This window comes from Scardinius erythrophthalmus (assembly GCF_964197995.2).
Source record: "Scardinius erythrophthalmus genome assembly, chromosome: 6".
Lineage (NCBI taxonomy): Eukaryota > Metazoa > Chordata > Actinopteri > Cypriniformes > Leuciscidae > Scardinius > Scardinius erythrophthalmus.
In genome coordinates this window covers 10279571-10292442 of record NC_138226.1, presented here as the reverse complement: position 1 = coordinate 10292442, position 12872 = coordinate 10279571, and positions in this window count along the sequence as shown.

Below are 12872 nucleotides of genomic sequence, written 5' to 3'. Positions count from 1 at the left end.
GCACTTCCAAGTTCATCGATACGTCATGCGTCGGGTCAGAGGTCACACTTCCGCTAGAACTAGACTCGTTTGCGGCCGTACCGGAAGCCAGTGATTAAAGTTTATATATAAAGTTAGAAACATGGATATTTTTCTTACAAAAAAGCATTACTTCACTTCAGAAGGCATTTATTAACACCATGGAGTCGTATGGATTACTTTTATGATCGATGGATGCGCTTTTCTGGGCTTCAAAATCTAAGGTACCATTCACTCCCATTAAAAAGCAAGCTTGGAAGAGCCAGAATATAATATATTTTCGATTGTGTTTGGCTGAAAGAAGAAAGTCATATACACCTAGGATGGCTTGAGGGTGAGTAAATTATGGGATAATTTTCATTTTTGGGTGAACTAACCCTTTAATTGTGCTCTTTAACAGCAGTCTTCTGACCACTATGATGATAGCATGATTTGCTATAGGATGCTGCCATCTTCAGGATCACAGAGGCACTGCAGGCAGTGTGATAAATGTGGCATAAGAGATGAGTCAACAGATAATATTATAATCCTATAAAAGCTTTAGCATTGAAGGTGAACAAATTTGCTGTTAAAAAGTTACACCTCCAGAGAAATAAATAGTATTTTAGCTATATGAAAGTCCAGCCATATCAAACCATAACAATGACCAAGAAAAAGACCTACTGTATAAAAGAATGATAATTGTTGGTACTGTAAATTACAGGATGCGCTCATGGATAATTTAAAGTCATCTTATATTTTATAAATAAAAATATTTGGGAAATAAAGGCTAAAAATCCATGACTTCACATATTAACAACAGAAATACAGGGGCATGATGTACATCAAATTGTTAAATAAAGGGAAATTTCTGTCATTTTCTGTCAATTTTCTGTCATTACTTCACTAAAAAATTCAGAAGAAATTTCTAAAATTTAAATTTGATAATCTTGCCCTCTGCCAACGAGGGAAATTTAGATTAAACCATAGAAGACATACATATGATCGCAGATAAAAGAGCAATCATATGGAAAAGTGCTGAGATTGAAAATATCAGATTTTATCTTCCATGCAAAAAAAAAAAAAAAACATTATATATATATATATATATATATATATATATATATATATATATATATATATATATATATATAAACAGCAGCATATGAGTGTGACCACCCTGAATTTAGTTGGGTCACAGGAATATTGGATTGTTTGTATATATTTATTTATTTCTTTTATTACCTATGTCTATTTCAGTTTACTTGTATATATAAGTTTTACATTGGGCAGCTCAGCTGCATCTTCTGAATTCTGGTTGGCAGTTGAGAGAGAGGAGTTGCCGTGACGACTGTGGTGCATCCTCAGACAACAAAGAGGACCTTTAACTATTGTCTCTCTCTCTCTCATTTACTTTTAAGGTTAGTTATTAAATTCATTAATTTAATATATCAAATGTTTATTTACATGTTTTAATGTCTGTACATATGGTTAAGGTTTCTTGATTTATTTATTTACTTATTTATTGTGATTTGATTTAAAGATGAACTGAACTGAAAAAAATCAACATTGATAACGTGTTTATGACAATTAAAAGTAAATTACACAAAAAAATGTTTTTTTAAATATCAATATAGCTTTTTTTTAAGCAACACAAAAATTGCGTTTGTTAGTATTAGAACGCTGGCAATTCTGATGACATCACTGGCATGGTAGAACCTGCGAAGGTATAAAGGCAGCTGCTACTGCAGGTCCTATACACACGAAAATGAGTCATTTTAGTAACGCGTTTGAGCCTGTGAGGGACAGGCCAGTAGTACCTGACTACCACCACAAGGAGGACGAGCAGTTTCAGGCTCCACCTACAGTACAGGATCGTTTGGGGGGAAGTGACTGGTGTGGGTGCGGGCGCTGCCGGAGCATGGACAGTGCACCGGAATCCATCTGTTGCAGAGAGGACAACCTGGAACATTTATTTTTGAAATGCGATATGGAATTAGACCATATCGCATATATCGATATAGTTCAAATTTGTGATCCTTGCTCCCCGCGCCCTCGCTCCTCCTTTTCCACTCTGCGTGCGTGTTTAGAGCATGTTATGTTATGAGAGGTGAATCATGACTACTTCAGAAAACCCAGCACAATAGGGACTACACAATAGGCAGTGACATAAGTGTATGCTGAAAGTCTTTCACCTCAGAAAAACGGACTTTCTTGTCCTGTCAGCCGTTATACTGTTCTCGTAGCGCACACTCAATTGCACGCGCAAATGCAGCGGCGCGCGCTGTATCGCCTCACTGATCCAAGTGCAAAAGAAACTACGAGCATGCAACGCCGTTGTAAATTACACAAAATAAAAGTAATGCAGGTATGATACAGATTGTATTTGCAATGTACATAGTCAATTATTAATGGAGCAATAGTGGTTCATGGTGTTATAAGAGGTAAATGTGGTAGGAGGTTGGAGGGCTGTAGCCCTTTCTCTCATTTATTGTTTACAAGCACATTATGCATTTTAGTAAATAGAGACTGCATATATGTCCTGTGCATTTAGAGAAAAATACTAAAACATGTTTGAGGTACTGTGCTTTTTAGAAAGTCGAGGGCGATAAATGGCAAATGTGATTGGACGAATTCATCCAATGGGATCGCTTGTTAAGTTAGCCGCACGCAAAATGTTAAAATCAATATACTGCACGGCAGGTTACTGCACAGATACCTCTTACTATGGACCTAGCAGCTAACTTTAGTTCTGCGAGTTAAATTCCCTGCATCAACAATGTTTCCTGACACGATGAACATCAGCTAGCTTCAGGGTGAGTAGAGAGGGACATTGGATTCTGTTTACAGACCTGCTGCGGTTTAGTTAGCTGCTAGTAAACACATTATTATCGATCTGTGATATCGTCGGAGTCATGATTTATTTATACAGTTTATATGGTCGGAGTGGTGTCTAGCTTGTGGAGTTTGACAAAAGTGCTTCCAACATGTTTAGCTGCTAGCCCTTTACCTAGGTTGGATCGTTTGATATCTAGCTTGGTTTTGTGACTCAATTTCAATGAATGCCGAGTGTGTCAGTCTCAGTTTTGTTGAACGCTATAAAGCCTGGTTTCCTTGTCAAGGTAGCCAGTGAAAATGTATCGCAACCCCAGCTGCCTAGCCCTATACCATTCATTACTACAGCCAGGGGAAATACAGTATGAACCCCCCTAGACCTGCTGGTTTCTGTTTCCTCAGCCATGTCAGCTAGCCTCAGACTATGTACATGCTATGGCTGCTCCGCTTGTGTTGGTTAGCAACAGAGTAGCTTACCATGCCAGTGACGTAGTGGAATGCTGAAATCCAACATGGCGGTGCCCGTGTAACAACAACAACATTTTTAACATAGCATTTTATCCCTTTTAACAAATTCTGCCATTTTAATAATTGTACCAATGAGAATAAATAAAATACATCTGTTATATCACCTTTACTCAAATTTTCAGTTCAGTTCATCTTTAAGTATCTAGTTATATGTATTTCAATGTATTTGTGAATCCTGTGATTCAAGGTGTCTTGATGACTCTGAAGTACAATGTTGATTAAAAGACAACAAAGAGGACCTTTAAGCAACCACTAACTATTGTCTCTCTCTCTCTCATTTACTTTTAAGTTTTTAAACTGCTTACAGTCCTCCCGACTACCCGGGACCTGTAACAGATTTTGGGGGCTCGTCCGGGATCAGCGCTACTCTTAAGACGTCTGGTCCAGTGATTTTGAACCTAGGGACAGCAAAGCACATTCCTCTAAAAGGGAGCAACGCGTGTGTGTGAGAGGCTAAGGGGAGCAGGTGACCAGCATCATCCTGACCAAGAGCATCACCACGTGACCAGATCGTACCTGGAAGTGCATCATGTCCGACGAAGAAAGAAAGAGACTTACCTGGGACATCAAGAAGAAATTTTACACTTTGAACGCAGGTGAACTCTTTCAGTTGGCAAAAGACATTCACCCAGAATCAGATGCGGATGTCACACTATTAAAGAACGACGACGAAGAAAGCTACATTAATTACATCGTCACTTACATAAATAACTGTGAATTATCTAGACCTGACCAAGGAATGACTGTGTTATTGAATTTAAAGGACTGTATTGATGAAATTGTAGAACAACGTACTACTATGCCTGAAATGCCTATCCAGCCATCATCCGCACCTCATAACACAGACACCTCAGAGGTTGAGTACCAGAGATTGTTATCAAATTATGAGGAGTTAGGTAGAAAACTTTTATCCAGCAGAAATGTTCCTACCACACTACCTAAACCCTCACTCATGTCACACACACATCTTCCAAGCAATAATAATCCTGTATATTCAAGCATTCCAAGACAGGAATTCAGCAAACACAGTGCATCTAATTTTGCACCTGACACCATGGTCTCCATCAGAGACATTCCAATGTTGCAGCGTAGAGAATTCAAGATCCATGGGGGACAAATAGGAGACAGTGTGTCTGACATAAGTTTCAGCAACCTGTGCAAGCAAATAGATGAAGGCATTAAGGAAGGTTACACTGAAAGCGAGATCATTCGAGGGGTGTTTCGCATGATTAAACCTGGAAATTTTAAAGATATGTTAATAACCAAAGATGACATAACTGTTGCAGAATTGAAGAGTTTTCTCCAGTCTCATCTAGGTGAAAGCAGCAGTACTGAACTTTTCAAGGAACTTATGAGTGCCAAGCAACATGACCATGAGACGCCACAACAATTCCTGTACCGCATGATCGGCCTAAAGCAGAAGGTATCGTTCTGTTCTAGACAGTTAAATGCAGACATCAGATACGACGACCATACAATTCAGAGTGTGTTTCTCCATACTGTGTCACAAGGCATCGGCCTAAAACACAGTGACATTCGGCGAGAGTTGAGACTTTTCCTTTCAGACCCCAATGTTTCTGATGAAATTCTGCTGAGACAGGTAATAAGAATTACAAGTGATGAAAGCGAGAGACAACGCCGACTGGGTCAGTCTACTCGCCATAAGGTGGTGCATGCACATAGTGCACAGTTTGAGTCTGACAAGGGAGCTAAAGAAGTGATGAAGGTGGATGAGACGACAAAAGATAAGACCATTCAGCAGCTGAGGGTACAAATCGAAGCTTTAACTACTGCAGTGAATTCCCTGAAACAATCTGGATTACCAAAACCTCCTAATTCATGGCACGAATACAGTGAGCCACAACTTCAAAGATATCAGTAATTACAGCAACCACCCCAACATTCCACATTCGACTTTCAGCATCCAATACCATTCCCATCATCTGCCATGTCACTCTACAAGCCGGACACACAGTATCAATCACAACGTCAATACAGATCAAGACCCCAACCACAGTTCTCTTCAAGTAGGCGTTCTCTTCAAAGACAAGGACAGTCACGATGCCCCGAATGCACAGAAAAAAATGTGACCACTTGCAGCCATTGTTTTATATGCGGTGCAGAGGGACACAGAGCTGTCGGCTGCCTTGGGAAGCCAAGAGATCAGGGAAACGGGGATCGATCACTGCAGAGGGACAACCAGCGATCGACTTAAAGCAACCGTCCCAGTATGAAATGCTACAAGCTCCTACAGCCACTTCCACTTTGTCAAAAGAAATTCACAATATTACTTCTCCATACATTCCAAACCAGCCCAATCAAATGAGAGTTGCTCAACTTGTAGGGGAAAAGTGTCTGCTGAAATGTACCATGAATGGTTGTCCTGTCAATGCTTTATTAGACACAGGAGCTCAGGTGAGCATTATGGATTTTAATTGGAAAGAAATTTACTTACCTCATGCAAAGCTTCGTCCACTCACCGAGATTATTGACCCGCAGGAACTGGAGGTCAGAGATGTAAAAAAGGACTTAATACCCTTCCTTGGTTGGGTGGAGATCACTCTTAACCTTCTAGGAAATGAGAACCCTAGACTGGCTATACAGGTTCCTTTCCTGGTAAGCACTATTAGCTTAGAAAGACCTATTCTAGGCTTTAATGTCGTCCAAGAGATGATAAGAGGTGGGGAAAATCAAACTCAAGCCTTGTTCACCCTTACTAACCTCCTCAGCACAGCAATGGAAATTGAAGGCGATAAAGCCAATGCTCTTGTCAATCTCATTCAATACCAAAAAAATTCAAATAAGCTAGATTTGGATTTCCAGGTATCATTAAATGTTGGACCGCAGGATATTGTTATCCACTCAGGTTGTGTCACTCATGTTAGGTGTCGTGTTCCAGATAACTTTTATCTAACCAGCTCAGTGGTGCTGTTTGAAGCTGTCATGGAGTGTCCACAGTTGGACCAGTTGATTGTTGACGAGGGACTTTTAAAAATTGAAAATCCACAGAATCCATATGTTCAAATTCCTGTTGGCAATCAAACCATGCATAGCATCACACTGCCTCGAAAGACCACATTAGGGAGCATACAGACAGTCAGAAAAATAATTGAAAATGGTCAAGAAGATTTTCAACCTTTGTCTGTAGAAGTGAACAGTATGTACTCCCTGGCTGGAACCAAAGATGAAGAAAAAAATTCTACAATACTTTGGCATCCTCCAGTTGATCTTAGCCACCTCAGTAAAAAACAGCAAGAGCAGGTAAAAGAATTGCTTTATGAAGAGTCAGCGGCGTTTGCATGTGACAACGATGAGATAGGATGCATTCCTAATCTACAGATGACTATTTCATTAAAGGATGACATACCTGTGCAAAGAACATATGCCTCCATACCTAAACCACTCTATAAGGAAGTTAAGGAGTACATTCAAGACATGTTGGCTAAAGGTTGGATTGTTAAGTCCAAGTCACCATACTCTGCTCCTGTTGTATGTGTAAGAAAGAAAGATGGTTCACTAAGACTGTGCGTTGATTATCGTTCACTTAATCAGAAGACAGTACCAGACAGACACCCATTGCCTCGTATACAAGACATTACAGACACTTTAGGAGGTTACAGTTGGTTTTCCATCCTTGATCAAGGGAAGGCATATCACCAAGGTTTTATGGCTGAGGGATCCAGACATCTGACGGCTTTCGTTACACCATGGGGGTTATATGAGTGGGTAAGGATTCCTTTTGGGCTGACCAACGCACCTGCTGCATTCCAGAGAAGTATGGAAGAGATGTTGGACTCCCTTCGAGATGATTGCTGCATACCTTACCTGGATGATATACTCTGTTATGCAAAGACTTTTGAAGACCACCTTGAAAGACTTAGAAGAGTATTAAAAGCACTACAACAACATGGGGTAAAACTCAGACCAACAAAATGTGAGTTCTTCAAAAGAGAGGTTCGCTACGTGGGACGACTCATTTCTGCTGAAGGTGTCCGCATTGACCCTAAAGACCTCAACGCCATTTTGTCACTGAGAGAAAAGTCCCCAAGCACCATTGGAGAAGTACGAAGATTACTGGGATTCTTAAGCTATTACAGAACATACATCCAGGACTTCTCTAGAATTGCCAAACCCATCTATGACCTTCTGCAAGTAAAGGAAAATAATGCAATCAGACTGAAGGAAAGAAACAACAAAGAAAAAGGGAAAGGTAACCAGCTTCTTTCTAAATCACCAGTGATCTGGACTGAAGAACACAGGAGAACCCTGGGAACATTGATTGACATTCTTACCCATCCACCTGTGCTGGCTTATCCTGATTTCAACTCTCCATTCACTCTCCATACTGATGCCTCTGAGAAGGGTTTAGGGGCAGTCCTCTATCAATGGCAGAATGGAAAGTTAAGGGCCATTGCATATGGATCTAGAACCCTTACCCCAGCAGAAAAAAATTACAACCTTCACTCTGGCAAGCTTGAATTCCTAGCTTTGAAGTGGGCTATATGCGAGAAATTCCGGGATTATCTGTTTTATGCACCTCACTTCACTGTATACACTGATAACAACCCTCTGACCTATGTGATGAGCACCGCCAAGCTCAATGCTGTGGGGCATCGATGGGTGGGAGAACTGTCTGATTTCCACTTTGACATCAAGTACCGACCAGGAAAGGAAAATACAGATGCTGACACTCTTTCTCGTTGTCCTCTGGACATAGGGCAGTATGTGACCTCATGCTCAGAGGAGATGTCCATTGATACAGTCCGTGCAACCTGGGAAGGGAGCCAGGTAGCAAAGAAAAGAGAAGTAGCCTGGATAGCTACTCTGCTTACAGCTCAAAACTCTGATGTTACCAACACATGCCCAGAATTTTCTCCCCATGATTTTCTATCAACGATCCATCAGAGCGAGTTACAGAGAGCACAAAAAGACGATCCTGCTATTGGGGACATATTCAAACTTAAAGAAAACAACCAAAATCTCACCCGTGAAGTCAGAAGAGGGTTACATGGCCCAGCAAAAAAATTATTACATGAATGGCGAAAACTTCACATTGAGAATGGCTTGTTGTATCGCAAGACCACTCATCAGTAACAACTGGTTTTACCCGTTGAATTTAAGAAGAAGGTTCTGAAGCATCTTCATGATGACATGGGTCATGTTGGCACAGAGAGGGTGATTCATCTGGCAAGAGAAAGATTTTATTGGCCACATATGAAAGTGGACATTGAAAATTATGTTACAAGAAGATGTTCATGCATTAAGCAAAAGAAGCCTGTTACCCATGAGAGAGCTCCAATGGGAAGTATTACAACTACTTTTCCTCTTGAACTCGTTTCCATAGATTATCTCCACTTGGAAAGAAGTAAAGGTGGCTTTGAGTACATACTGGTTGTAATCGATCACTTTACCAGGTATGCTCAAGCCTATGCAACCAAGAACAAGGCTGGAAGAACAGCAGCAGAAAAGATATTCAATGATTTTATTCCACGCTTTGGATATCCAAATAAATTACATCATGACCAAGGAAGAGAATTTGAGAATGAACTGTTCAAGACTTTAAGTAGACTATCTGGAGTTGGACATTCAAGGACCACACCCTATCATCCCCAAGGCAACCCAGCTGAGCGATTTAACAGGACTCTCTTACAAATGCTGAGAACACTCCAAGAGAAGGAAAAGGAGAACTGGAAAGAACATCTAGAACGTGTTGTTCATGCTTATAACTGCACAAGACATGAGGCAACTGGATTCTCACCCTTTTACTTAATGTTTGGTCGATCTCCTCGTTTGCCAGTTGATCTACTATTTGGACTGAACTCAGAAGAAATAGACGAGTCTCCGACAAGATATGCTGATAAATGGGCTGCACGAATGAAAGAAGCGTACAGAATTGCAAGTGAAAACAGCAAACTGTCTAGTGAAAAAGGAAAAAAATATTATGACCGTCACTCTAGGGGAATCAATCTGCACCCTGGAGATAGAGTCCTTGTCCAGAACATGGTGAGAAAAGGTGGACCAGAAAAACTTAAGTCTTACTGGGAGAAACAAATCTACATCATTAGAGAACAAATCAATGACAACCCAGTATATAGAGTCAGTCCAGAAAATGATACATCAAAAATTCGTACTCTACACAGAAATCTGCTACACCTTGTAAATGACCTACCTGTTGACCTACCTGTTCCGTCACCCGTATCTAAAATACAACCTGCAGTAGGAAAGGGGAAGAACAGAAAGACGAGGTCCAAAACACTGAGAGATACTTCATCAAACAGTGACACCACTGAGTCTGAAGAAGAAAATACATACTACTGGGTAAGGACACCAGAGAGTACAGTGAAAAGAGATAAAAACCTACAACCTACGTGTTCAAAGGAGAGAGATTCCACTCACCAACAACCGTCCGAAGAACTTACATTTCCCAGCCTCAGAGAACCTATTAGAGGAAAGAGACAAAGCACACAAAAAGAGCAACCTGCAGAAACACAAACAGATGAAGAATACTTACTTGTAGATGAGGAGACATGCATACCAGAGATTATCCATGAAGATGGAGACATTCCTATTTTCTTAACTAACCCACACACAACTATACAAAATTCCCCTTCAATGCATCCCAGAAGACCTACAAGAGATCGAAAACCGACACAAAGACTCACCTACTCGCATTTAGGCCAGCCATCACTACAGACACACGCAGCAGTTAACACTGTAGGGTTTTATGAGATCAAGCCATGCCAATAAGCAGTTATTCTCAATACTACACTTCTCCAACACCAACATACATACCATCATTCTACATACCTGGTCCTTTCATAAAATACCAGACACTGCCACCACTAAATTATCCCATTTATGTTTATTGAGAGACAAAAGAAATCAACAAGTAATACGGTTGTTTAAAGAAATTTGGAAGCATTAGTTTCTTTGTGGGGGAGAGTGTGACCACCCTGAATTTAGTTGGGTCACATGAATATTGGATTGTTTGTATATATTTATTTATTTCTTTTATTACCTATGTCTATTTCAGTTTACTTGTATATATAAGTTTTACATTGGGCAGCTCAGCTGCATCTTCTGAATTCTGGTTGGCAGTTGAGAGAGAGGAGTTGCCGTGACGACTGTGGTGCATCCTCAGACAACAAAGAGGACCTTTAACTATTGGCTGTGTCCAAATTCAGGGTCTACATCCTTCGGAGTACTCATTTGAAGGATGTTACGTCACAGCGCCGCGACGAAGGCTGTCCAAATTCGTAGGATCCTTCAAATGCGGCCCACAAATACGTCCTCCTTTTCCCCGAATTGGAAGGATGGGTGTGGTGGATCCTTTCCCGTCCTACCTATCCCATAATTCTTTTCGGCAGAGCGTAATGGCGGACGAAGCGAGCGGTAGTGGAGTGGGAGAGGAGTATGCTTTTCGATTTAAGTTTTTTAAAAACTGGCTTTTCAAAAAAATATTTTTTTTCAGTGGTTTAATTTTTTTTTTTTTTTTTTTAAATAAGGAATGGCCAAAGCTCAGGCTTGTCATGTATTTAACTTTTCATTCTTGAATAAGAATTGTGAACACCCCCATACTGAGATATAATTTAATTTTCACATTAAATTAAATAAAGTTTTCTTATTGTGGGGTCCTTTATGGTAATACATATGATATGGTACAACTACAGTGCAATGCAAATAGTAAATATAAGATAAAGTGAGAGGTAGGCTAATAGTAAATAGTTTAGTCAATAAAATAAACAAACATACAGCAAATAAAATAGTAATGAAAAGTATAATTATATAATATCATAAGTACTAATATAATAATAATATATTGATAATAGCATATAGTTTATTTATAATACTATAATAATAGCAATAGAATATGAAATATCAATTACAGAATAGAAAATAAAAATAATAAGTTAAATAGTTAGTTACTATGAATAGTAAAATAATTTAACAGCATAACTATAATAGATTGATAATCGCAAGTGGTATATTATTATAATAACAATAATAAATAATGTAAATTTATACATTTTAACATATTATTACATAGGCTATATAAAATAAAATGACGCAACCCTGTCTCTTTTTGTTAAATTTCGTTTTTTAAAAGGTATAAGAAGCTACAAGTCAAGAAATAAAGTAAACGATTCAGTCAAACATACAGCAGGCTACACCGTTAAAGTTAAATAAGCCTAAATATATAAAGTTATGAAACTTCACTTTGCCCTCAGCCACAACAATCTGCCAAGGAACAAATTATAGATTTATGAAACCAAAGATCGCCTGTTAGATATACACAAGACGAATTATTCTCACTAGACTGACAGCGGCGAACGTCTAGAAGCTCTAGCCGAGGCAAAGCTGTTCTCGGCGGGGTACATGAGCGCTGAGCGCCCGGTGATCCCTGGATCTCACAACTCCGAAACCGTCAGAAAACATTTTTAAAATGGCGCTCTCTTTATAAATAAACCACAGATTTGAGCTTTACACAACTACATTGTCGACTGAAAAACTCTTAAAACTACATTTCGTGACACAGTAACAGTATTTTTAAATTTCACGGCCTTTCTCCTCTGAAAATATGTGAAAGAAGGGTAGGCTGTCCAAATTCACAAACACCGACTTCCGGGCTTTGCGGTCGTCGGAGGACCCCTCCTCCTTCAACCGGGTAGGAAGGATCCTAAGGAGGATGTAGACCCTGAATTTGGACACAGCCATTGTCTCTCTCTCTCTCATTTACTTTTAAGGTTAGTTATTAAATTCATTAATTTAATACATCAAATGTTTATTTACATGTTTTAATGTCTGTACATATGGTTAAGGTTTCTTGATTTATTTATTTACTTATTTATTGTGATTTGATTTAAGTATCTAGTTATATGTATTTCAATGTATTTGTGAATCCTGTGATTCAAGGTGTCTTGATGACTTTGAAGTACAATGTTGATTAAAAGACAACAAAGAGGACCTTTAAGCAACCACTAACTATTGTCTCTCTCTCTCTCATTTACTTTTAAGTTTTTAAACTGCTTAACGTTACAGTCCTCCCGACTACCCGGGACCTGTAACATGAGGGTGAATAAATCATGACAGAACAACTTTTTGGATGAACTATTCCTTCAAAACACAATATATAGTTTGTGAAATGATGACATCTGCTGGACACTTGGGAAAAAACACTACTTTCCTAGTTTGGTAATGAGCTCAAGAGTGGAGGAAAAAAAAAAGAAGAAGAAAAAAGCCTCCGCCACTTGGAGGCAGCATCAGTCTTGGGTAAACTGGGTGTTTTAGATATGGCTTTACTCAGCTGGTATGGAAACTGCATTTGTAGCCATGCTTTGCACCGCTGCATTTTGAAGTCAGACATAAAAAATGTACTATGCAAGAGACACTCAGACAAGTAAACAGTGTTCAATTCCAGCTTGTCATGTAATTACACCAGTTATCTTTGTCGTTAAGGTAAAGAGGGCCACTGAGAGGCCATGCACATATCTTTTTCTGATAGATAAAAGGGC